This window comes from Gopherus evgoodei, chromosome 6, assembly GCF_007399415.2.
Source record: "Gopherus evgoodei ecotype Sinaloan lineage chromosome 6, rGopEvg1_v1.p, whole genome shotgun sequence".
Taxonomy (NCBI): Eukaryota; Metazoa; Chordata; order Testudines; family Testudinidae; genus Gopherus; species Gopherus evgoodei.
In genome coordinates this window covers 91,245,002-91,271,103 of record NC_044327.1, presented here as the reverse complement: position 1 = coordinate 91,271,103, position 26,102 = coordinate 91,245,002, and the positions used below count along the sequence as shown (strand labels likewise).

Below are 26,102 nucleotides of genomic sequence, written 5' to 3'. Positions count from 1 at the left end.
TACTCATCTGTTTCTAATCCATTTCTGTTGCCTTATAATTTTATTTTCAGCTAAATACAATTCTCTTTATTCCACCACTTCTGTTCATATCCTTTGATCGCTTTTGAATGTCATCTAATTCTCTTTTCCCTTTCATTATTTTGACTGCTTACATATAGCATTTGTGGTAGCCTTCATTTTCTTCTTACATTTCACCTTTATGCCATCCATCTTTTTTCTCCACTTCCTTTTAATTAAAATATCTGTTTTTCTTCACTATCTTAAAGTATCCTTACAATTGAAAAGTTTTTTACTTTCAGCAAAACTAGCATTACTTTGTAACTGACCAATTTGTGTGGTGTGATTAGATTTTATAGTAAATTCAGTACCTGTAAATGTTTGCAATGATTTCTGAGATTTTTTTTTTTAATTGTTAGTGGTTGCAGTTTTGGAAAGTGGCATTCCATACTGAAAGTCCATTTTCCTCTCCCACTATTATGTTTATATTGAAATAGGTTATATTATTTTCTTGGGATGTGAATACACTACAAATAATTGGAATTATGACAGTTTCATTACTATATAATCACTGTTTTTTAAATTAAAACAGAGTGCCTATCAAGAGTAGAAATGTAAAATTCATACCAGATTATCAGAAATGTGGGAAATGTATAGCTATGGTTGAAGGAGAATGCTCTATTGTCTAATAATTAAGCAAGGGAATGCAGACACACCTGGGATTGGGGGAGAGAATGAGACATTAGCTGTTTGTGTTCCACTCTATCTGCTTATTAATAGACTACTAGCTCATTTCCAAGTTGCAACTTCAGCCAGACGATGTGGACAATAAAGAGACTGTATTGCTTGAATTGGATGGAAAGGAGATGTAGCTGAGTGTCATCAATGCATCGATAGCATTGCAGCCCAAACTGCCTGATTGTTTGTCCTAGCAACCTCACACATATAGGCTAAAAGCCTTCAGAATTTGTATTATAGCACCATCTCTAGAGACCTCCACCAAGATGGAAGGCCCCATTGTGCTAGGCATTGTTGAGAAGACAGTTTCTGGTCTAAATTCTTTACAGTCTAAGTAGACAAGACAGACAAGAGGTGTGAGTAAGGAATTATTACTAGTTCCCCATTTTACAGTTGAGGAAATGAGGCAAAGAGAAATTAAATGAGTTGCCCACGTCGTACAGGAAGTCTGTGGCAGAGCTGGGAGTTAAACTCAAATCTCCTGGGGCTATTCCAGTGTGTTAACTAGAGAACTATCTTTCCTCTCCAGTCATTTGCCTATAAAAGCATGTAACAGTCATAGTCTCCATGACGTATCCTAAAATCTGTAACAAAAGGGTCAAGTTAAACTGAGGATCATAGAAAATGCTAGAGCTGCCTCTCCACAGTCTTAATAAATCTTCCCTGAAAAAAGATTAGAGACTGGCAATTGGCAGGACTGTTTAAAGAATTAGAGCTTGGCTACACTCACACTTTACAGCGCTGCAACTGGGGTGTGAAAAAACACCCCCCTGAGCGCTGCAAGATACAGCGCTGTAAAGCGTCAGTGTAATCAGGGCAGCAGCGCTGGGAGCGCGGCTCCCAGCGCTGCACACTACACCCATAAGGGATGTGGTTTACATGCAGCGCTGGGAGAGCTCTCTCCCAGCGCTGCCGCTCTGACTACACTCACACTTCAAAGCGCTGCCGTGGCAGCGCTCTGAAATTCCAAATGTAGCCATACCCTTAGTTTCTTGAACATGGCTCTTCATAATTGTGCCAGCTAGAGATGCTGGCACATTGGCCTCCCAGATTGCCAGCCTGATATGGAGCTTTCCACCTGTAGGTTTGAAAACTGCTGAGGTTGGCAGTAACCACAGTTCCTTATTATCTGATAACTGTTTAGTGGTCTCTTTGAACTAAATTAGTTGGCTTGATCTAGTCCCTAGTGGTCATGTATCCATATAACAAAAAACACTATCTCTCAGCAGAGAGAGACCCAAGCTTTAATGAACGTGGAGACTGAACTGTCCTCTGACCTGCTATAGTGATGCTTCCAGAACACTGGCAAGATGCCCCAGGGGAAACTTAGCATTACTGCAGCTGGTCTGTATGTAGTCAATAGGTAGGTTGAGAATTTTACTCTTCAGGTTAGTCAAGTCAGACCATTTCTCTAGGTCTAAATTTACTTTCAAACTTTTATGAAAGAGATGGGGAGGATGGGAAGATATGTATAAGGATGCAAGTAACAGAAAAATGAAAGGAAAATACTGAAGCAAGGCCACTGAAATGGCATACAAGAGCGTGGAGAGGGACATTTTTATGATTTCAGGCTTATTAGTGGTGGGTGTGACAAATGTATTTTGCTGTTGAACTCAAAACACATCATAAACCTCAGTAGTATTTTCTTAAATCATATTTTTCCCCCTTGTCTCCTATAGGAATAGATAATTGATACCAATGTAGGGAGCCTGCCTCTGTTAGGATCAGGAGCAAAAGATCGCAGTCACCCATTTTGAGATACAGCTGGAACTCTCTCCATTGCAAGCAGTTTTTTCTCCTTTCTCCTTCAAAAGGCATATTAAACACAAATCCTCTCAAGCTCGTTAGTCTTCTGTTTTCTTAGATTCTACTGTTTAGAGACAGTGATTTTACAATTTTGTCACTTCAGACTGGACTGGCTGATCTCTGCCACTGATGCCTTTAGGAATATTATTTTAGATATTGTGTGATGTAGGGGGTCCTCATTTTCCCCACATACTGATGGTCACAGTCTCTAAGGTGGTGATCTATTTGTATCTTGACTGTGATTAAGGGAATGTATGGAAGACAGATTTTTTAGGCTTTTTCCACATTTAAATTTGCACTGATTTAAGTAAAGGTATGATTTTTGAAGCATTATGTTAAACAGATGCAAACCTGTGTGTGATACTCTTTAAACCTGTTTTTTATTGGTTGTGTTGAAAAAAGTACAAGTGCAAACTAAACAAATATAACCAGTGGTATAAGTGTGTCCCTGTGTCCCCACAGGGATTTGCACTGATTTAACTAGCATTTTAAACCAGTTTTACTTGAATTAGTGCAGCTTCTCCACGTAGATAAGGCTTGTTTTCCTCTTTTCGTACATGTAGCCAAATCCTCTGGGCAGTGATGGCATGTCTGTACATGGATTGGTGAATGGAAGGAATATGAAAATACCATGCATTAGAGTAAGTAATTTTACTCTTAAAATAAATATTATGTATCTATCAATAGTCCTTAAGCAACTAATTTGTACAGCAAATAAGTCCACGAATAGCATTTCTGTCATTCACTCAGAATAGGATCTGGCAAAGAGGATTCCTTGATCTCTTCTATAATATGTGGGAATAAAAACAGCAAATGCTCATTTATCAGAAAACCCTTTCTTAAAATTAAAACAGGAAACAAATGGGATTCCATTAACATTGTGGTTGAACCAGTAAAATACTTTTAATTTGCAGATATCCTTTTGACTGAATACTGTAACATGTTTATTTTGCAAAACTGGGTAGAGTCCTTGAACTTAAAAAAGCTGTTTGATGCAGTGTAAACACATTACTTAACCAAAACACTTCAGCTCAGGAAGTGTGCCCTTTGAGTGTGTATTTCTTGCTTTCCCTTAGGAATTTAGTGCTGTAGTTAAGTGGTAAGACTTTGCAAAGGCCATAAATGCACTAAGCAAGTACTAAAGAGGCTTCAAGGGATCTTTCCTTTCTTCATCATCTTTAAAGCAGTCTCCTTTATCATATTATTGTAGATCAGTATTACTCAGATATCAGTGGTTCAGGAACCAAATTGGCAATCAACATTACCCAAAAGAGCCATTCATTATTTCATTTGCTATTATATTCTCACAGCAAAATGACTGACCAAGTTGTGACACTGTATGAAATATGGAGACACTTTGTGATATTGTTAACCCCAATATTATTATAATGCAAGGAATCTGATCAGATATGCCATGTAAGGTATCCACGAAAATGCTATAATTTGCCAAAATGTGGTGATCTTGTTTATATGTTTGCATCACCTTTAGACTGTGAGTTATAGATATGTTGGAATATCTGTATTTTCAATCTTGTGCTGTTTTTCTGGGTGACACCACTAGACAGGATGGCATCAGCACTAAGCCGGCTTGATGGCCCATCAAGGGACATCAGCTGTACAATAAACCCATTGATGAAGTCAGGGGCTACACCTGATGAGTCAGCAAGCCATGTAGGGGCATGCCTCTGGACAAAGAACTCAAAGGCTTTTTCATGTGTTGTGAAGCTTGTGTTTGAGACACAGGAAGTACAGGCCTTATGGCAAAAGAATATAAAAGGCAGCTGCATCATCTCCATTTTGTCTTCATTCCTGCTTCTTACCTCTGGAGTAGCTTTTCTACAAATTGAAGCTCTGAACAAAGGACTGAATGACCTATCCAAGCTTTGGATGTTTTCTAGAGGGACTTTCAGGCCAGCAAACTCACCAATACTGGTAAAAACTTGATATATGGACTTTGAAGTCTTGGTATGTGTCTGATTGCTTTACCATTTAACAACTCTCTTCTTATTCTTTCTTTACAATAAACGTTTAGTTTTAGACAAGGATTGGCTAGCAGCGCAGTATTTTGAGTAAGATCCAGACTAATACTGACCTGATACATGGCTGACCCTTTGGGGTTCAGAAGAACATTTTGTATAGTGAGCGGAGTTTTTAAATAACTTCTCACTGTATTGGACCTAAATGCTGATTAGGAGCCAGAGAACTGGAATGCAATAAGGGGGCTGTGTGATTTCTGTAGTCAGCTTCTTGATAACCAGTGAGGGGGATCAGAGGCACAGTTTGTGATTGGATGGGGAGTTTAACTTCAGTTAACTCCTACCAGTCTTGGGAGTATCTGTCTGCTCTTTTGCAGCCTGCCCTGACCTTGACGTTTTCAGACAGGGCTGCCCTGGAACTCTGCGTCACATGGGTATTATTATTTTATCAGCCATAATTGGTTAATAACACAGTAAAAGCATCCTCTTTGTTAATAACTTAGATTGGTTAATAATTAAATCACAAAAAGAACAGGAGTACTTGTGGCACCTTAGAGACTAACAAATTTATTTCAGTATAAGCTTTCGTGAGCTACAGCTCACTTCTTCAGATGCATAGAATGGAACATACAGACAGAAGATATTTATGCATACAGAGAACATGAAAAGGTGGAAGTATGCATACCAACTGAAAGAGTCCAATCAATTGAGATGAGCTGTCATCAGCAGGAGAAAAAAAACTTTTGAAGTGATAATTGAGATGACCCATAGAAGGTGTGAGGAGAACTTAACATAGGGAAATATTCAATTAGTGTAATGACCCAACCATTCCCAGTCTCTGTTTAAACCTAAGTTAATTGTATCTAATTTGCATATTAATTCGAGTTCAGCAGTCTCTCCAAAGAGCTGCAGTAGACACACTAAAAAGCCACTGTTTGAGTATCACTGCTGTAGATCATACTTCTGAATACAGCCTTGTTAGTAAAGATAGTTCATGGATTTTTAATATTTCTCTAATAGTCCTATCACTTTGAACCCTTCCCATAATTTACTTTAACTTGGGGGGATCACTTCTGGATCTGAGTCTCCAAGCTCATTGGCATAGGTGGCACATAAGTTTTTCCTTTTGGGAGGCGATGGAGTACTGGAAGCTGCCTAGAAGTGTGGGGACCAACTGGCACCTGCACCATGGCCCTGCCTCCACTCTGCCTTCCCTCAAAAGGTCCTACCCTTGCTCCACTGCCCAGCCCCAGCCTTAAGCTTTGCTGCAGGGCTCCTCACTGCTCCCCCATCCCCTGGCTCCTCACTGCCACCCCGGGCTCCTTACTGTCCCTTCTCACCCCCCGGACTCTTTACTGCACTCTCCCCAAGGCTTATCGGTGCCCCACCTTCCCCCAGAGCTCAGTCCCATCATTTCCCCCGACTCTCACTCTGGTAGAGGAAAGGGAGAGACCTAATAATAATCTAAAACAAATATGTTAAAGAAATTAAGAAATCAATGTGTTTTTTTTTTTAATAAAATCATGATAAAATCAAAGCAAATCAGAAGTATGTTGCTATCCAAATGGCCAGAACAGTGATTTTGTGGTTTCGGCTAGTATATATGTACATCCGATAGTTCAAGTACATCTGTCTGACTAAGAGGTCCTCTTAGCAGAGTAGAATCTCAGAGGAGTTTTTCTACCTGTCATGGAAGCTTTTTGCTTATGGCCTCTCATTTATGATGTTAGGTCAGGTGTAAAGATACTTTATTACAGAGTGACTTCTAATCAATCCAGTCACGGAGATTATTATCCTTTCTCCATTGTATAAGTATAAGTAGGCATTGCCAGAAGATCAAGGGACGTGATCATTCCCCTCTATTTGGCATTGGTGAGGCCTCATCTGGAGTACAGTAACTCCTCACTTAAAGTCATCCCGGTTAACATTGTTTCGTTGTTACATTGCTGATCAATTAGCAGGGCTGGCTCCAGGGGTCTTGCCGCCCCAAGCAGCCCAAAAAAAAAAAAAAAAGTCACGATCTGCAGCAATTCAGCAGGAAGTCCTTTGCTCCGCGTGGGAGTGAGGGACCCTCCGCCGAATACCTTAAAGTGCCGCCCCACTCCGGAGTTGCCGCCCCAAGCACCTGCTTGATAAGCTGGTGCCTGGAGCCAGCCCTGTCAATTAGGGAACATGCTCGTTTTAAAGTTGTGCAGTGCTCCCTTCTGACGTCTTTGGCAGCTACCTGCTTTGTCCACTGCTTTCAGGAAGAGCAGCCCGTTGCAGCTAGTTGAGGGGGGCTTGGAACCAGTGTGGACCAGTAGCCCACCCTCTCCCCGTGCAGCAGCTGCCCAGCAGGCTATCAATTGCCGGCAGTTCAGCTGTGCCTCTCCTCACTGCCATGTGCTGCTCCTGCCCTCTGCCTTGGAGGTGCTCCCTGAGGGTACGTCTACACTACAGGATAAATTCGAATTAGCTTAAACTGATTTTATAAAACAGATATTATAAAGTCGATTGTGCGTGTCCACACTAACCCTAGATCGATATAGTAATATCGATTTTAGCGTTACTCTCGTTTTGTAGGAGTACAGAAATCGATTTAAAGAGCCCTTTAAATCGATATAAAGAGCAGTGTAGTGTGGATGGGTGCAGCGTTAAATCGATTTAACGCGTTAAAATCGGTTTAAAAGCGTAGTGTGGACCAGGCCTTAGACTCCTGCTTGCTGTGCTATAGGACTAGCTGCTCTTCTCTTCTTCCTTCCCTTCTCACTTTCAGCGACCGCCTGCTGTGCCCCTTCTTCAAACCTGTTTCTGAGCTCTATTTCTCCTTCACTAGCCTGTCTTTTCCTCTGCCTGGTTCTCTTAGTCACATGCTTCCACTGTCCACTTTCCTTACCCAGCAGTCTCCCCTCAGAATTCTTTGGTCCTGCTTCCATCTGCAAGTCTGAGCTTTTCCCTTCAGCCACCTCATGTCTTTGCTCCATCATCTGCTCAAACTCCCTTTTAAACTCAACCAGAGTTTGCACCTGTATCTCCAGTCCTCGGATCTTCTCTTCCATCAGCTCTATCAGGCTGCACTTCATGCAGACAAAGCTCTTTTCAGGCGCCCCCTCCAGGATCATGTACATGCCACAGCTTCCACATCCAGTCATCCTCACTGTGTCTTCCACTGCTGCCTCTGTATTGATCATAGCCTTCCCACCTTCTCCTAGGATATTTTCAGTAAACAGGTTATTTAGTGTCATTCAAAAGACTGTTGAATAAAACTCCAATGTTGAAACAATATTTTGACCAAAAACTGAGGATTTAGGAAGGTAGGAAGATGACTTACGAGGAAGCTTGAATGTGAACCATTTAACTGTGCCAAAGTTGGTCATTTTCTTTTCTTTAATTTAGTAATATGTAGCGATACGAGCCTTTAAAGAAACTAAAAACAGTTCAGTATTAAGAACAACTGTTTTTGTGATGCTATGATAGGCCTTAAAATCACGTTTGCCAATTTTAATGAAGAGCACATTTTTATAATATAGTATGTAACCCTGGTTGGTTATTCTCAAAAAAAGCAAAGCTTGCCAAAGAGGTCTGCAGAATTTGCAGTTGTGGAGATTGTATTTTTGCAAATAAAAATAGGGTTGCTCTTCTCCATATGTTCTGGAACATCAGTCTCACCTGAATAGCATTCTTACTGGCTCATTATTAATCCTAGTGGGAGGCTTATTGCTTTATGTAGTTCACAGTGGCATCAGAAGCAAAGATTTAGGTAGCCAAATTGGACACTTTAAATTTTCACATCAGTGATCTGATTTTATTAAATCATTGATAAAAGCATTCCTTTTTTTAGGTTTGCATGGCATGATTCTTGTGAGAATTAAGCAAGCAGTGCACAATGGTTCCTATTTTTGGAAGTGATGTGGTTATACTGCAAATGTAGAATTTAAGCAAAAATTAGTATTAATGATTTGGGCAATTTAAATCAACACTCTGTGTGTACCTAGTGATTGACAAATAATTGTTGTAGAAACATGAATGCCATTGCAGGAAATTGATATATTTGGCATGAACAATCTGAGTGCCAAACTTAATCTGAATTTATGGTGTGATCCAGAATAGGCTATCTAGGAAAATAAACTGCTTACAAATAAAGCAATAAATACCTTTGAAGCTAGATCAAGAAATGATTAAAGCGTCCTTAAAAACAAGTACAGGAAGACTCTCATAGTACCCACTTCAGATAAAAATAAATAATTAGGGGAACTATTGAAGTACTGAATTAGTTATGACCTTCAGAATTAAGTGTTGTGGGCTCCTGAAGATGATGATTATTGGCTAAAACCTGTAATTAGAAATAAGAGATGTATCCACTGTTCTACTCTTACTACACCCAGGAAGTTTATGTAAAATAATAAGAAATTCTTGAGAAATAATGTAGACTAGAGATGTTAAGATTCATAGAAATGTTTGGTTTATGTAGGGTGTGTGTCTCTCTTATCTGCTCTAGTATCTCATGGCTGACAGAGTGAATCTTTTGAAGTTCGTATTGATGTTAAGGGGCCAGATTCAGTGTCTGCTAGTAGAACCCAGGATGCAAATCCAAGGTAGAAGTAATCTGCCCAAAGTAGAGTTGCAGTAGTGCAAGTCACATAAGAACAGCCATACTGGCTCAGTATCCTGTCTTCCTACAGCAGCCAATGTCGGGTGCCCCAGAGGGAAGGAACAGAACAGGCAATCACCAAGCGGTCCATCCCCTGCTGTCCACTCCCAGCCTCTGGCATACAGAGGTTAGGGGCATCATCCCTACCCATCTTGCTAATAGCGACCCCTGCTCTGCGAGGTTAATGGAGGTAGACAGTGGAGCCCACAAAGAGGGCAAGGAGAAGTACGGAACCAGTGTGTCTCCCAGACAGCCTTGGGCTGCCTCTCATGTTGTCCCATCTGGAGCTAATTCCTTGGTAATGATTCCCTCTGCTGTGCAGTTACATAAGCTATGTCCAGTTAGGCTTCACGGACCCTACACAGCTAATGGGTCAAATAGTGAACTGGCATACATTGGTTTATTTACTTCAGCTGAGGTCAGTGGAATTATGCCAGTTTAAATCAGGTAAGGATTTGGCCCCACACCTTTTAAATCAGTAAAATAAATCATGCAGACAACCATTTAGTTAAGAGACAGTCACAACCTGACCCTTGCATGGGTAGCCATGCAAGGGCCTCCCTATCTCTTATTTTTCTAAATAGGGACTGGTGACACTGGCAACCCTTGCTCACCCTTTAATTTACACCAACTGAGTATCTTCCACATTGTGTGCTGGCCCCAATGTAATAAAACAATTTAGTCCTAAATATGCAGCTTTGTTTTTCACAATGGACACATTGAATTATAATGATAATTCCTTGCTTATATATATGAATATAATACTTACCATAAAACAGCCCAATTTGTGTTCCAAACTATATGCATACAGGAAATACTTTCCAGGTATTCACTGGATCAGCGTTCATGTCGCACTCCCCATCAGTACCCAGCCTGGGCTGGAAAAGCTAATGATCCAATCAGTGGATCAAACTCAGTGATGAATCCCGGTCACATGCCACCTGAGGCACATTGCGCATATGCTATGAAGAAGACAGCTACTAGCTGCCATCACTTGTTGAGGTGAAAGGTAGCAGCCAAGTGGACAAATAGTACCGAGCCGAATGCATAATGTGAAGAGGGAAAATTTTGGCCAAGAATATCAGTAATACATCCTTACTCTTAAAATAAATGCAATGTGATTTTAAATATCTATGCACAGATGACAGGACCCAGTTTTTTATGGTCTCTGAAAGGCCACACCAGTAAAATATATGGAGTTGACATTTCCTATTGTTGAAAGCTGTCTCAGGTTTGTCAAACCAGATGCATGTACCACCAAATTAACCCTAGTGTAATACACTGTACTTTAACTTTGCTAATCTGTGCTTGGTTTGCCTGTCTTTGAAAGATTATAGTGAAAACTAATAATGTATTCTCTGATTTTTCTTTAAGAAAATTGGAGCTTTCAAAGCTTATTTTGTTGTCTTACTGTTTTGAGGGCAGTCAGTTCTCACTGTGAACTGAGTCTGACTGTAAGGTAATAGAACAAATATATGTTCTATTGCTAAATAAAGCTGTATATTAGGATGTCATACAAAATGCTTTAAATTTACAACTCTTGCATGAAGCTTTTTAAAAAGTTTTGTTAAACTGGCAACATGTTCAATGAAAACAGATTTAAAAATATCAAATACACTTGGAAGCCTGCGTGTTACTTTTAAACTGAAGGCACAGTTCTCTTTTAATTTGTGTGAAATGCTGCAATTTCTGACAATAAATTGGGGGGAGGGATAGCTCAGTGGTTTGAGCATTGGCCTGCTAAACCCAGGGTTGTGAATCAATCCTTGAGGGGGCCACTTAGGAATCTGGGGTAAAAATCAGTACTTGGTCCTACTAGTGAAGGCAGGGGGCTAGACTCAATGACCTTTTGAGGTCCCTTCCAGTCCTAGGAGATATGTATATCTCTAATTTTTTTTTAATTTTTATTTCTTTTTTTATTTTAATTTATACCAGATATTTGTCATGGGTAGAACCTAACATATATCCAAATGTCTAGTTTGCCAGAAAATGAACATGGATGTGGACTACGATATAAATCTAATTGGAGAGACAAGGTGGGTGAGGTAATATCTTCTGTTGGGCTAACTTCTGTTGGTGAGGTTTCAACAGAAGTTGGTTCAATAAAAGATACTATCTCACCCACTTGTCTCGCTAATATCCTGGGACCGACAGAGCTAGAACAACACTGCATATTTTACACACAAGTGATCAATTAGTTTAGGGATTAGGGTGACCAGATGTCCCGAATTTATAGAGACAGTCCTGATTTTTGGGTCTTTTTCTTAAATAGGCTCCCATTACCTCCCACCCCCATCCTGATTTTTCACACTTGTTGTCTGGTCACCGTAGTAGGGATTTTGGAGTAAAAATGACTTAAAGAACATTTCATGCAGTGAATAAGTTTGAAGCCAAGAACTGATTCACTATTTCAGATGTTTGGCTAGTTCTGTGATATTTGAAACAATCTGAGGGAAAATGAATAAAAAATACATTTTTTTCCAGTTAATAAGGAGAATCCTTGCCTCCTTGACTGAGACAAAGGTGGCTGCACAATGGCTTTAGCAGCCTGTTTTGTACTGAAGCCTGCATTTCGACAGCACCAGAAAATAACCAACAGCTAAAAAATAGATCAACTGTAGAGATTAATTTTGGACTAAATGCAGTGATATTAAATGTGCCTTAAGATTTAGAGGGAAGACCTATCTTTATTGATTGTAGTGTTGAGATGAATAATACTGTTTCTCAGTTGTACCCTGTCCATCAATCTGCATATCTAGCTTGTTGTCTGTTTAATTATCATCTGAAATGTCAGTATATACTCTGGGCATACGGTTTTTTTGTTTATTTTTTTTTGATAAAGAGAAAAATAGTAACTGTGGAAACCAAGAATTTCAAAACTGGGTGCCTAAAGCTAGGCATCTAAATAAAGGGAGAGCAAGTCTCCTCTTTTCTTAAATGCTGAAAAATTACACGTGTATGTATTTTGTGTTCATAGTGGAAGTGTGGCCTGGTCTACACTATGCTGTTAAACCGATTTTAACAGCGTTAAATTGATTTAACGCTGCACCCATCCACACTACACTGCTCTTTATATCGATTTAAAGGGCTCTTTAAATCGATTTCTGTACTCCTACAAAACGAGAGGAGTAACGCTAAAATCGATATTACTATATCGGATTAGGGTTAGTGTGGACGCAAATCGACGTTATTGGCCTCATTATTTTACGGTAGCTATCCACAGTGCACCGCTCCAGAAATCGACGCTAGCCTCGGACCATGGATGCACACCACCGAATTAATGTGCCTAATGTGGATGCGCACAATCGACTTTATAATATCTGTTTTATAAAATCGGTTTAAGCTAATTCGAATTTATCCTGTAGTGTAGGCGTAGCCACGTACTAATGCAGTTCAGAATTATTATATTGCATAGATGCTGAGAACCAAGAACAACATACAGCAGCAGCATGTCAACCACATAGACTTTTTGCAGTCTTTAAACTTGTGAACAGGCAATACAAAAATACTCCAATGAGTGAATTTATCCCCTGTATATCAAATTTGCTTAAATATCCCAGACGAACAAATACCTTCAGTGTACCAGACATAAACAATATTAAAGGTGGTGGTTCAAGGTTTTTAGTGCCATTAGATTTGTTAGTCTTTCACTTGTGCTGTACTTAAAAAGTCAACATTTGAAATATTTTAAATGAAAATATGAATTATTCACTTCACCAAAGGATGATATATATCGCTAGTTGAAATCCTAAACCACTGTATTTGCTGGGTAGTGTAAACCAAGGGCTTCTTATAGTATGAAGCTGCTTTACCTTAAAGTACCATACTCACAGCACAGTCACAGAGGAGCATGCCTTTCTGGGTCAGTTTGTTGTTTTCAGAGAAGTGGAAGACGTTGTAGAAGCTGCAACATAAATAAGAAATGTGAGTTCTTATTTACAGGATATTCACTATGGAGAAGATCTGCTATCCTACACATGGCCAACTAGATTTAGTTAACATAATAGAAGTGACCTCTATTATTTGCCACTCACAGGGACATGTTTTCAATATCCCTTCCTTAATACATTCCTCAGTAATTGTGGATCCATCAATTTACAAACTTAATGGTACTGATTTTCATAATGGGTAGTTGTGTTTGTATGTGTTGCATCAGAGGAGCCCTATGGGAAACTTGTTCCATAATGTAATGTGTTCCTTTGCAAATCCAGGGTCACTCAGTCTGCTAGGATACCTAAAGATTAGCCTGTAAACATCTACATTTTTTCATTTTATTAGTGATCATGTGCAAACCAGTAACAGAAGTTAGTTTTTACTGTACTTCTGGAATGCAAGAATGTGGCCTATCTGAGGGGTCATTAACATAAACATGATTTCCTAGACCTCTGTGATAGACTCTTACAAGGAAAAATACTGTTCCACTTCCATTCGAACTAGAATTTATAAGACTGGGATAAAAGACATTGATGCCTGCTGGCACTTCAGTAGACAAGCTGCTACAGGTGCTGTGGGAATGTTCTGTGATTTAAAGGATTTTGGGGAGGTGATGTTTTCCCTTTGTCCTCTAAGGGACAATTATGAAAGCTGCTTATATAGATGGCAATTCCAAGGTTTCTGGCTTCAGACTGAAAAGAATACTGGCTTGTGTATGCCCACTCTATCGAAAAAGCTAGCGCTGGAGAAATGGAAGTCATCAACATGTCCGTGCAGAGAAGACTTAGCTTATGAACTTTTTGTCATTTGGCAGCCTATGAAATGTTTGTAAGCACAAGTTGTAACACTTAAATATTCTGAAAGCATATGGTCTTCATTCCTTGATATGTATGATGAATGATCCATTATAATAAACTCTACAGGTCTGCATCACACTTATATTCTGCATGCCCTTCATACACCAAATATTTCCACTCCTTCCTCTTCTTCTTTTGTTCTTTCTCTGATAATTCTTTCCTCCCAGAGGCCATGAAAACCTCTAATCTTAAGTAGAAGAAGTGGCAGGATGGGGCTTTCCCTAATCATGTAGTTGAAATTAAGAGTTACCTGTATTTTTCATCACGCTAGTCAATATTTGGCTGATACTTTAATGAAAGCTGTTTAAGTCTCAGAGGAACTGAAGAAAATGGAAGAAGTCTTTTGTACAAACAGGTCCATTATCAAGTCATAAACTCAGAACTAATTAGAAAAACCGTCAAACTAGAAGTGTGAAAATTAGCCTATTTCCAGTAAGATTGATTTAGACAGCAGAATAATCAAGATCTTATTGAATTTTGTGTATTACTACAACATGCTACTCATCTAGATGAACATTTCTTGACTGAATCACTCAGTGTATTTGGCATAAACAGGTTTTCCTTCCATATAAGTTGCATAGTTTTCTGTTCAAATTGTGAAAGTAAAATTTTAGTATCTGAGCACCTCAGTAGGGCTATCCACAGAGTGAGGTGCTACTCAACATGAGTAAGGTTGGCTGAATCTGTTCCTTAGTTTGTTATGTTTGAATGCAAGGTCTCTGATGAGGTGGGCACAATAAATACTGATTTTGAATATAAAATGGTTTTTTACAATAATAAGCTTGATTTTTATTTTTAAAATCATTTTCAGATACAGATTTTGGAAACCAGTTATAAAAGAAAGTATATCCCTGTAATTTCCATGTGCAGTCATTCAAAATCTTTTGGATCTGGCAATTAATGGAATGGAAAAACATTGTATGTTTCTCCCTCTTTGTTCTTCTCATATTATTCCAGGGTATCAATGTGGAGTAGGATTTAGTTCAACAAGCATGTATGTCTTGTAGATTTTATTGATTGAGTAGTTCCTATCTGAAGCATTGCAAAATAAGGAATATTTGTTTTGAAGATACAGTGTGGTGTTAGCCCACTGATTACAACAGTAAGAGATGTGAAGGTACATGCAGTTTGTGTTCCATACGTAAGTGTATGTGAATCACACTCAGTAACAGCAATTCTCAGACATGTATGGCTGTTGAGGGGTATAGGACATGTAGCTATTTCTATCTCACTGAGAAAAAGATGTTTTTTAATATGAAGGAAGAAAATTTTTTACAGTAACATCTGGACACTTTTGTTCTTTCTTGCCTCATCAACTTTCTTGGTTCCCCTCCTTGACCTCTTTTCATCCTTAGAATCTACTGCTTTGACTCTTGTCACTCAGCTGCCTACACTTCTTAGATCACAAGATACATTGTACCAGCTGCTACGATACTTCAAAGTAGAGGTTGCACTATCTGGGGTAAATGGTTTCTGGTTTTCTTCTGTATTTCAATCTGATTAAATACATCATCAGTGGGTTCCTGTTATACCGGTAAATTAGTGCAGTCTTATCCAGTCCAAGATTGCTTTAAAGAGTCCACTTAGTCTGTCTCAAAATCTGTGTGAGTATGAATCATTTAATGAAAATATTGGATTGAGTTTCAGGTTTCTAGTCCCTGCTGGTGCATTAAATATCCTTTGTGGTATTGGCAGGGGAGAAGGGAGGAATCTTTGTTTAGCCAGATAAATGCAAGAAGTGTCAAATACAGATGTTCTGAGAGATTCCAGACTGGCTTTTGGTACAGTTTCAGAGGGACACAGTGCGAAAGGCCCATGAGACTACTGCATACATGACTTTCATTTAGCCTTTTAGCCACGAGGGCAATCGGAAGACAAGGAATTGATGGAACATATTATTTGCATTCTTGCTCTCATACAAATGCACGTGCATGCTCTGTTCCCTACAGATATACACATATACACTGTATGTTGGGTTTGTAGGTTATGAATAAATTGTCTGTGAGAAAATCTTATCTTGCTTTCAAAGCAGAATTATGAACTACGTTAACAAATAATGCTTTAACTTAATCTTAATGCAATCTTGTCTACCTGGTTTGTAGTATAATACTTGAGTGTTTTGTCATTCAGAATTAGTATAGACTGATCTGAGACACACCTTTGTCCTCAAGGTTTTGGCTTCAGTCTGAACAAGTTTGAGCAGACAGAAACCTTCTTAAAAAGAAACAACTATTTGAAGAATGTTAGAAAAGAGTAAAAGTACAGACTGGCCTGGGAAAGTGAGGCTCTAGTGTGAAGAATAATGCATGAACCATTGGATGAGTCCATGTCTGTTTGTTTGGCTCTTTCCTTTTTATTGTGGTGGTCTGTTAATTGTAGTGTTCACTTCTTCTGAATTTATTCAAAAGGGGCTTCGTTGTAATTAGTTTGGTTTATGGGAAACAAATGTAGTAACTCTTGAGCTCAGGAATTGAATTTTCCTAGCTCAAAGTTAATGAATGTATATGCATGAACTCTTTCTTTCCCTCTTTGAAAGGAAATTGCTGTAGGGCAGCTCCACTCTCATCATTACTGCTCAACTTTTGTTCACTGGAACACATTTAGGGAGAGAATCTCCTTCCCTTATCCATGCTGAATAGCACCTTACTTAGAAGGTACTCTGTGGGCAGCTGAGTAGAAATTAATCATTATGGTATCTGAGCACCTCAGTAGGGCTTTCAACAGAGTGAAGTGCTACTCGACATGAGTAAGATTGGCAGAATCTGTTCCTTAGTTTTTTAGGGTTTGAATGCAGAATCTGCAGGGGCGGTGCCAGGGTTTTTGGCACCCTAGGCGCAGGGCCGGCTCGCCGGTCCCACGGCTCCGGTGGACCTGCCGCAGGCGTGCCAGTGGATGGTCCACTGGTCCCGCGGCTCCGGTGGACCTGCCGCAGGCATGCCTGCGGACAGTCCACCGGAGCCACGGGACCAGAAGACCATCCGCAGGCACGCCTGCGGGAGGTCCACCGGAGCAGTCTGCCGCCCTCCCAAATCCTGGTCGCCTAAATGGAAGCGCCATCCCTGAGAGTCTGTGATGAGGTGGGCACAACAAATACTGATTTTTAATATGAAATGTTTTGAATAATAATAACTTGCTTTGTTTGTATTTTTAAAACCATTTTCAGATACAGATTTTGGAAACCAGTTATTAAAGTATATCTCTGTAATTTCCATGTGCAGTCCATTCAAAACCTTTTGGATTTGACAATTAATAGAATGGAAATAGTCACTATCATAGTTTCATAAAGAAACCACTTTTTCCTTGTTTGGATTTTTATAGGGTTCTGTCACTTCTGCACGGATGTTACAGTCTGACCTAACAAAATATAAAAGCTTGAACTTCAGCTGACTGATTACACTGCCTAGACCATTAGGCAATAACTTACAGAAAGAAAAATATGTTTAGAATTTAACTTTTGTCTTTCTCAAGCAATTACTGATGATCTCCATCTGAGAAGAGACATGCAGATTTAAAAAAAAATTATTAGTTTTTAGTATTTTTAAATGAGAAAACAAAAATATTAACTTTCAGCAAAAAAAGGCTTTGACTCATGGTGTTTTTCCTGCATATAAGGATACTGTTACAGATGTTTGTGATTATAATCTTTGCAAACAATTGTCAGAAAAATTCATCTGATTTCCAAAGACTGCAGAACAGCAGATGTGGATTTAAGTTTCAAACAACAGCATCCTTAATCACTTACATGTGGACACAAACAGAACTTGGAGCTCAGTGGGAAGTGACTGGATGCTTTGTTAGGCTGGTTTACAGTAGAGAGATGCATTTTCGTTTGTTTGCCTTTCTCTCATAGCCCTTTATAAAGGAGAGCAAATGAAAGAACAAGCAAGAGGCCTACTTTAATTTGATATTTGACTCTTTCCGGAAATCAAAAGGCTTAGTGACCACCGAAGATGGTGGAAGGTTTAACCTGATAGATTTCTTCATCTCTCTTCCTTTTGATAGTTTATCAACACACAAAAAAAGATATTGGAGAATAGAGTAGTTCCAGGTCAGCAGCCCATTTTTAAACGCAATGATTAGTGATAGCCAGCTTTGCCTGTAAGAGGTCTTAAACTAAAGTACAGCTATGGACGGTAATTCTGTAGATAAGGACTGAAAATTTGCTCTGGTCCAATGTAGAAACTCAGAGAAAATACTTTAGAAAGCTAGTTTTGTGCAAGTGTTTTAGCAGTGTCCATAAATTGGAGGGTGCAGGGAGGAAGAGGGAAATGGAATTCAGTGGCTCTTGAACTCATAATTGCGGGATGATTGTCAAATAATTGTGGCAGAGTTGCGGACAAGCCATGGAATATTGCGGATTTTATTTTTTATATTTTATTACTTTTCCACAATTTTCTGCAGCCACTGCATTTTGGATATTTCAGATCCACATACTAATCAGATCTAATCAATCCTATTTGTAAATCTCGAGAGAGCAGCTCAAAGTGAGATAGCACCAATACAAAAAAGTATTCAAGTGCTGTCAGGGCTAGAACTACCTTTATGCACGAAGTTTTTGATTGTTGACTTTAATTCAAAGGTAAAAGTATCAGATACTGGTGATTCCATCATTTAAAACTTTAGAAAAAATAGTTGGGTCATAGGATAGCAGCCAATTCTGTTAGTTATGATGGTTTGATGGATCACTTTGGTGATTATTTGTTCTGTTCATCCTTTCTGAAGAACCTGGCATTGGCCACTGTTGGAAGACAGGATACTGGACTAGATGGACCATTAGTCTGACCCAATATGGCCGTTCTTATGTTACAACAATTACAGTGCTTATTACTGATTGATGAGCAAGTTTTGAAAAAGCTATTTGATCTGCTGAATGAGGAGACCTATGCTAGTAATTGCTATATAATTTAAGTTTCCATTAAAAAATTGTCTAGTTCTTACCCTTCCAAATATCTTCACAATCATATGATCCAAATAAAAACTGGTGAAGCAGTGTCTTCATGAGTCTGCAGAGAAAAACCTAGCGCCTCTGCAGCTGCTTAGCTTTGACAAGCTGTAGCTGAATAAAATTGATACGTTTCTCGTCTGTTTCACTGCCACTATTCAGAACCTTGTGGGAAGTACTGAAATAGTCAAAATTCATGTCAGTTTTATGTCACTTCATGAGGGATCTGTGAGCAGCAGCAGGGTCTGCATTTCTTGTTATTGCAGGTAATTAACAATGGAAGAGCACCCCAACAATGGAAGAGCACCCCAAAAATGGAGAGTGGGGGGATGAAAAAAGTGATAGGGATGGACCTCTTTCCCCCTCCATCACACGCCACCTCAATACCTTTCTGGAACTTTGAGACTTTTCAGGAGAGATCAGAGACAGAAAACTCTTCTCCCTTCTAGTAGTTAGAGCACTGAACTTCAAAATTTGAACCCTGCTCGCAAGAAGCTGAGATGAAATATAGAGTTACAAATCACGGTCCAGAGAGAGCACCCTGTTAGAATTCTGAGTACTTTCCCTTTCTTAGCAGCTTGGATGACATGGGTGCCTGACTTCTCACAATGATGTTGACCTGAGACCTTACTGATGGTCCTTCCTTACCCTGACTCTCTACCCTACGTGTTCTTTTTTTTTTTTTTTTTTAATCTATTTCTAGCTATTTGGTTTAGCCTTCTGGCAAGTAGGTGTCTCATAAACTTTTCAGACTTTGATGATGGCAATTCAAATTTACAAAGATAAAAACATAGCAAAAACACTACTGGGGGAAAGATACCCAAAGACCAAAAGGAATTTTTTGAAGCAGTTATTTTAATTAAATGTTCTAAAAGCATCAGCAGTATTGTGATTTCAGGCTAAAATTACTGTGACTGAGGTCAGTCCTGAGTGGTGGTTTGACTATAGTTTATATATACTTACAAAATCTTTTCATAGACATTCTCTAAGATTGTTCTGTCAGTACTTTACTAAGGTTATGTTTACACTACTGCGGTAAGTCGACCTACGCTACGCAACTTTCACGTAGCTGCAGTTGATATACACCTCTACCCCGATATAACGTGGTCCTCAGGAGACAAAAAAATCTCACTGCGTTATAGATGAGACCGCGTTACGTTAAACGTACTCCCCCCCCCCGTTTCTTGTTCCCTGACCACCCCCTCCAGAGACCCCCATACCTAATCACCCCCAGGACCTTATTCCCTACCCAGCCCCCCGTCCCCTGACTGCTCTGACTCCTATCCACCCCCACCCCCCAGCTCCTTGACAGGCACTCACCAGCAGCGGCGGGAAGTGGAGCAGCCCAGCCCCAGTCTGCTCCACTCCACCAGCTCCTAGCCGCGTCACTCTGCTTCCTGCCGCGGGTGACTGTGAGGAGGTTGGGGAAAGGATGACCCGTCTGCACTTGCTTGCAGTGGGAAGCAGAGCGACATGACCCCGCTCTGTTTCCTTGCCCTGGCCCCAGCTGTGTCGCGGGGGCGGCTGGGGAAAGGTCCTGCACTCACCTGCGGTGGGAGGTGGAGCGCAACGGCTGGGAGCTGATGGAGTGGAGGTGTCGGGCTGGGCTGCTCTGCTTCCTGCCGCTGTTGAGTGCGGGGAGGTTGGGGAAAGGACACCCTCCTCACTCACCGGTAGTGGGAAGCGGAGCGATGTGGCCCCAGCCTGCTCCACTCTGCCACCTCCCAGCCGCAGCGCTCTGCTTCCTGCTGCAGGTGAGTACGGGGGGGTCATCCTTTCCCCAACCTCCCTTCACTCACCGGCGGCGGGAGGTGGAGTGCCCAGGCTGGGAGTTGGCAGAGTGGAATGGGCTGGGGCTACGTTGCTCCGCTTCCCACTGCTGGTGAGTATGGGGGAATCCCTTCCCCCAAGCAACACGGCTGGGGCTGAGGAAGCAGAGCGAGCTGCTCCAGGTCCCCTGCTAATCCCCTGGGCCACTCTGGGACTGTGGGGCCCCCAAAAGTGCCCTCCCACAGCTCCTGCCCCCCGGACCCTGGGGGAGGGAGCCCCTGACCGCCCCTGAGACCCTCTTCCCCTTATCGAACCCCTCGGCCCCGGCCTGGCCCCGCACCCTTACATGCTGCTCAGAGCAGCATGTCAGAGCTTTACCACATTGTATGCGAACCCATGTTATATCGGGTCACATTATATTGGGGTAGAGGTGTACCTTAGGTCGAGTTACTGTGGGGTCTACACTGCGGGGGGTGGGATCAATGGGAGAAACTGTCTAGTTGACTTATCTTATTCTTCTTGTCGGGGGTTGAATACAGGGGTTGACTGGAGAGTGATCTGCTGTCAATTTGGCGGATCTTCACTAGACCCGTCAAATCGACCGTCAGTGGATCGATTTCAGAGCGTAGATCCCAGCTGTAGTGTAGATGTAGCCTAAATGACCAATTGTTTTCTCCTTCTGTCTGCTTCTGTGTGACCTTAGTTTGCCCTTGTGTGACCTTAGTTTTTCATGTTTTTCTTTCAAAGTAGATGCCTTCATGGATATCAGTTGTTTATATGTTTTTCAAAATAAAGCAAACTTAATAATGTCCAAAACAAAATTCCTATACCAACATGTTTTGTAATTTTTACCCTTTGTCTAGAATGACTTAGAAGTAAGTATTTTTCATTAAGCATGAGTTTACAAACATTGTCAAATATTGTGGTTTAAGGATTAATACATTGAGTTTTTTGCTCTTTTTAATCTACAGAGAAAATATTGGTTATTGTGGACAACTTGCTGCAGTGCATACAGTAAATTTATAAAGCTAATGGTGTTGGTAATGTTCAGTTGAGAACCTGTCAATGATTTCTCAATGTTGCCAGAGATGTCAGAACAATGAGGTCACAATCTACTTTAATGTATCCTAAACGTCCTAAGAATGGTCCTACTGGGTCAGACCAAAGGTTCATCTAGCCCAGTATCTGTCTTCTGACAGTGGCCAGTGCCAGGTGCCTTACAGGCAATGAACAGAACAGGTAATCATCAAGTGGTCCATCCCCTGTTGCTCATTCCCAGCTTCTGGCAAATAGAGGCTATGGACTCCATTCCTGTTCATGCTGGCTAGTAGCCATTGATGGACCTATCCTCCGTGAATTTAGTCCTTTTTTTTAACCCTGTTATGGTCTTGGCACTGGAAAGGAGTTCCACAGACTGACTGTGTTGTGTGAAGAAATACTTCCTTTTATGTGTTTTAAACCTGCTGCTTATTAATTTTATTTGGTGATCCCTAGTTCTTGTGTTATAAGTAGTAGTAAACAACACTTCCTTATCTACTGTCTCTACACCAGTCATGATTTTATAGACCTCTGTCATACCTCCCCATAGCCGTCTCTTTTCCAAGCTGAAAAGTCCCAGTCTTATTAATCTCTCCCCATACGGAAGCCATTCCATACCCCTAATCGTTTTTGTTGCCCTTTTCTGAGCCTTTTCCAATTCTAATATGTCTTTTTTGATATGGTGCAACCACATTTGCACATAGTATTCAAGATGTGAGCGTACCATGGATTTATATAGAGGCAACATGATATTTTCTGTCCTATTATCTATCCCTTTCTTAATTATTCCCAGCATTCTGTTAGCTTTTTTTGACTGCCGCTGCACATTGAGGGGATGTTTTCAGAGAACTGTACACAATCTCTCCAAGATCTCTTTCTTGAGTGGTAACAGCTAATTTAGACCCCATCATTTTATATGTATATTTGGGATTATGCTTTCCAATGTGCATTACTTTGCATTTACCAACATTAAATTTCATCTGCCTATGTTGCCCAGTCATCCAGTTTTGAGAGATCCTTTTGTAGCTCTTCTCAATCTGCCTGGGACTTAACTGTCTTTAGTAATTTTGTATCATCTGCAAATTTTGCCACATCACTGTTTACCTATTTTTCCAGATCATTTATGAATATGTTGAATAGGACTGGTCCCAGCACAGACCATTGGGGGACTGCTATTTACCTCTCTCCATTCTGAAAACTGACCATTTATACCTACCCTTTGTTTCCTGTCTTTTAACCAGTTACCAATCCATGAGAGCACCTTCCCTCTTATCCTGTGGCAGCTTACTTTGCGTAAGAGCCTTTGGTGAGGGACCTTGTCAAAGGCTTTCTGAAAATTGAAATACACTATATCCACTGGATAACCTTGTTCCACATGCTTGTTGACCCCCCTCAAAGAATTCTAGTAGATTGGTGAGGCATGATTTCACTTTACTAAAACTATGTTGACTCTTCATCAACAAATTATGTTCATCTATATGTCTGACAGTATTGTTCTTTACTATGCTGTAGTTTCAACCAGTTTGCCTGGTACTGAAGTCAGGCTTACCGGCCTGTAACTGCTGGGATCACCTGTGGAGCCCTTTTAAAAAATTGGTGTCACATTAGCTATCCTCCAGTCATTTGGTACAGAAGCTGATGTAAATGATAGGTTACAGACTACAGTTAGTAGTTCTGCAATTTCACATTTGAGTTCCTTCAGAACCCTTGGGTAAATACCATCTGGTCCTGGTGACTTATTGCTGTTTAATTTATCAATTTGTTCCACAATCTCCTCTAATGATACCTCAGTCTGGGACAGGTTGACAGAGGTCTTCCTCTTTTCAAAAAGAAAAAAAGTGCATATTAAAGGGAAACTGTCAGAATCTGTTGGAGAATGTTATCATAATTGTAAGAATCTTTTCTTCTAATTCACTACTTTCACCAGAAACTTCATTTTAATTAAAAGTCAGTTTATTCAGAATGTCTGGCTGTTTCGTGCTTTTCTGATGCACTGTCTGCAGAAGGAGCACAAATTAAATAGCATACTGATCAACTCTGACATCATTGATGGGGAGCCTCAAGCAAGGAAGTAAACAGAAAAATGTTAATTTTAAGCTCCATTTCAAACATGAAATATGTCAATATTTGCCTAATAGGAAAAAAGTTATTGGCAAATGTGTTCTCAATCCAAGAGAATAGCATGGAAAATAGAGTCAATATTAAGAACTTAAAAAAAAAAAAAGTGGATGGAGGATGAGAAAAGCACTTGAAAAAACAAATGTTTATTTTTTTTACTCTTGCCATCCAAATAGATAGATGTTTGTGCTTTGCCATCTTTCTAATCTCTCATTTTTTCCAACAGAGTCTGGAAATGGCCCTTTTTTCAGGAGATAAAGCTGGCTTTGGGGATGAAGTGAATGTTCTTTCTTGGACCAGCTACTAAAGGTGTTGAGGGTCATCAGTTATGATAGCATTCTACTGTAGATCTTAAGCTTGTTTGTGCTATCATTACATGTGTTTGAGCTGCAATGGCACCAGGAATATTCACTGCGCTGTCACTGACTCTCTGGTACCTCACCAGCCCACTCTTGAGTTCTTCCTATTTAAATTCACTTTGACAAAAGCTTTTAGCAAATTTTCAGTTGAAAGTTGAGGGTGAAATCCTGGCCCCCTCTGAAGACAATGACAAAACTCCGATTGATTTCAACGTGGCCAGGATTTGACACAGTGTTTTTGAAAGAGAAAAGTGAACAGTTTACTTCTTTTGCATACAAAGCTGTTACCTTTTTTTTTTCTGAGCCTGAAAATGTATTGATGAACCAGAGTACTATACCCTGGTTATAATGTTGCCATCTGTAGAAAGAGTACCTTTTCAGCTTTGTAAGAGACATCAAGAAACTGTCAGACTCAAGTATCAGAGGGTAGCCGTGTTAGTCTGGATCTGTAAAAGCAGCAAAGAATCCTGTGGCACCTTATAGACTAACAGACGTTTTGGAGCATGAGCTTTCGTGGGTGAATACCCACTTCCTCCGATGCATGTCATGCATCTGAGGAAGTGGGTATTCACCCACGAAAGCTCATGCTCCAAAACGTCTGTTAGTCTATAAGGTGCCACAGGATTCTTTGCTGCTTTGTCAGACTCAAGTTATCTTAATGTTTGCCAGTTGAGGATAAGCCAACAGCTGTACTTTGCACTCCCTGCAGGCATTACAACAAGGAGAAGATTTCAAAGAATTAAAAACAGCATTTCCATTAAGCTTTAAAAGTTTGGGGTCAGACAAACATCCTTTTTTGGGTTTCAATGAAAAATGCCAGGAGACCAAGGGTGATCTCCTCATGATTTCCTACATGGCATAGTGTACCGCAGAACTTCCCTTTCTTAATTTATTTTTTTAGGTGATGGATTTTCCCCTTGGAAAAAAATGTTTCAACATTGGTTGCTCTAGTTCCTAGAGTTCATTGATTGATTGTGCCTGTCATGCTGTCTGGAATAGCTCATGACTGTGAGTGCCAACCTCAGGGCAGACTGTCAAAAAGCAGAGCACAAACCCCAAACTGGTTGTAAGGTCTGTACTTGGTTGGAAAAATCTAAGTATCAAGCGTGAACTCCTCAAGCACTATAGTAGCCTAACCATGGAGTCACAGACAGTCCCCTTGTGCACTGCAGTCTATCTTGCCACCCAAACAAACTCCTTTGTTTTCTTACATCAGAAATCACAACAATATTCAGGTTTCTTCCAGTCTCAAAGAACCAGTAACTGACCCCAGGTAAATTGTACTTTAGATCTCTCACCAAAGACAATGCTTGTAGCCAAGCCTAAACGTTTATTAACCACGAAAAAGAAACCAGTGTTAAGTACCGGATTAAAGCAGTTAAACATACACACACAAGTGAGTTACAATATTCAGTTTCAAAAAGTAATAGACGCTGCTGTAACGTACAAGCTCAGTGTCTCTTTTAGGGCTAACCCAAGCTAAGCCCCTTGGGGATCCCTTGCTTATGCTGAGAAATGTTGCCCTCTCAAATTCCAAGCAGCATAGTGATACAGATCCTTCTATTGAGGGATTTTTATTCCTTTCCCCCAGAGTTCAAACTGTGATGAGCCAAGGTTGGGGTGCCTTTATTCTATGGAAACACCATTAGTTTGTCACGCTGAAATTTTGAATCTCTATAGTTGGCCTACACCATGCTAGTTCAGCTTTCAAGGAATTTTTACATAAGAGGAATAAGGAGAATCAACAGTATTTTTTAAAGCATAATATTAATTTGGTAAAAGCAGAGAAAAGTCTTGGTGGTATATTTTCCCTCTGTGTCTGGAGAATTTACATGTGTAACTCTCCTGTATTTGTCTGTCTCTGTATGTGTTTATATGCTGACTATAGTAACTGGAACAACTGTTTTGGACAGTGAAAAAAGAGAAGTAGAAATTTAG

General features: G+C 40.2%; 1 protein-coding gene across 2 annotated transcripts in view; it reads left to right on the top strand.

Moving 5' to 3' along the window:
• LHFPL2 (LHFPL tetraspan subfamily member 2) overlaps positions 1-26,102 on the top strand; it is a 235,518-nt gene that overhangs the window by 71,115 nt on the left and 138,301 nt on the right. The window contains exon 1 of one of the 2 annotated variants that reach the window (XM_030566214.1): positions 3,132-3,182. The exons of the other annotated variant lie outside the window; for it this stretch is intronic. The gene's annotated coding sequence lies outside the window, so the exon portion shown is untranslated. Of the gene's footprint in view, positions 1-3,131; positions 3,183-26,102 lie in introns of those variants that run through there. 2 annotated transcript variants of the gene reach the window in all.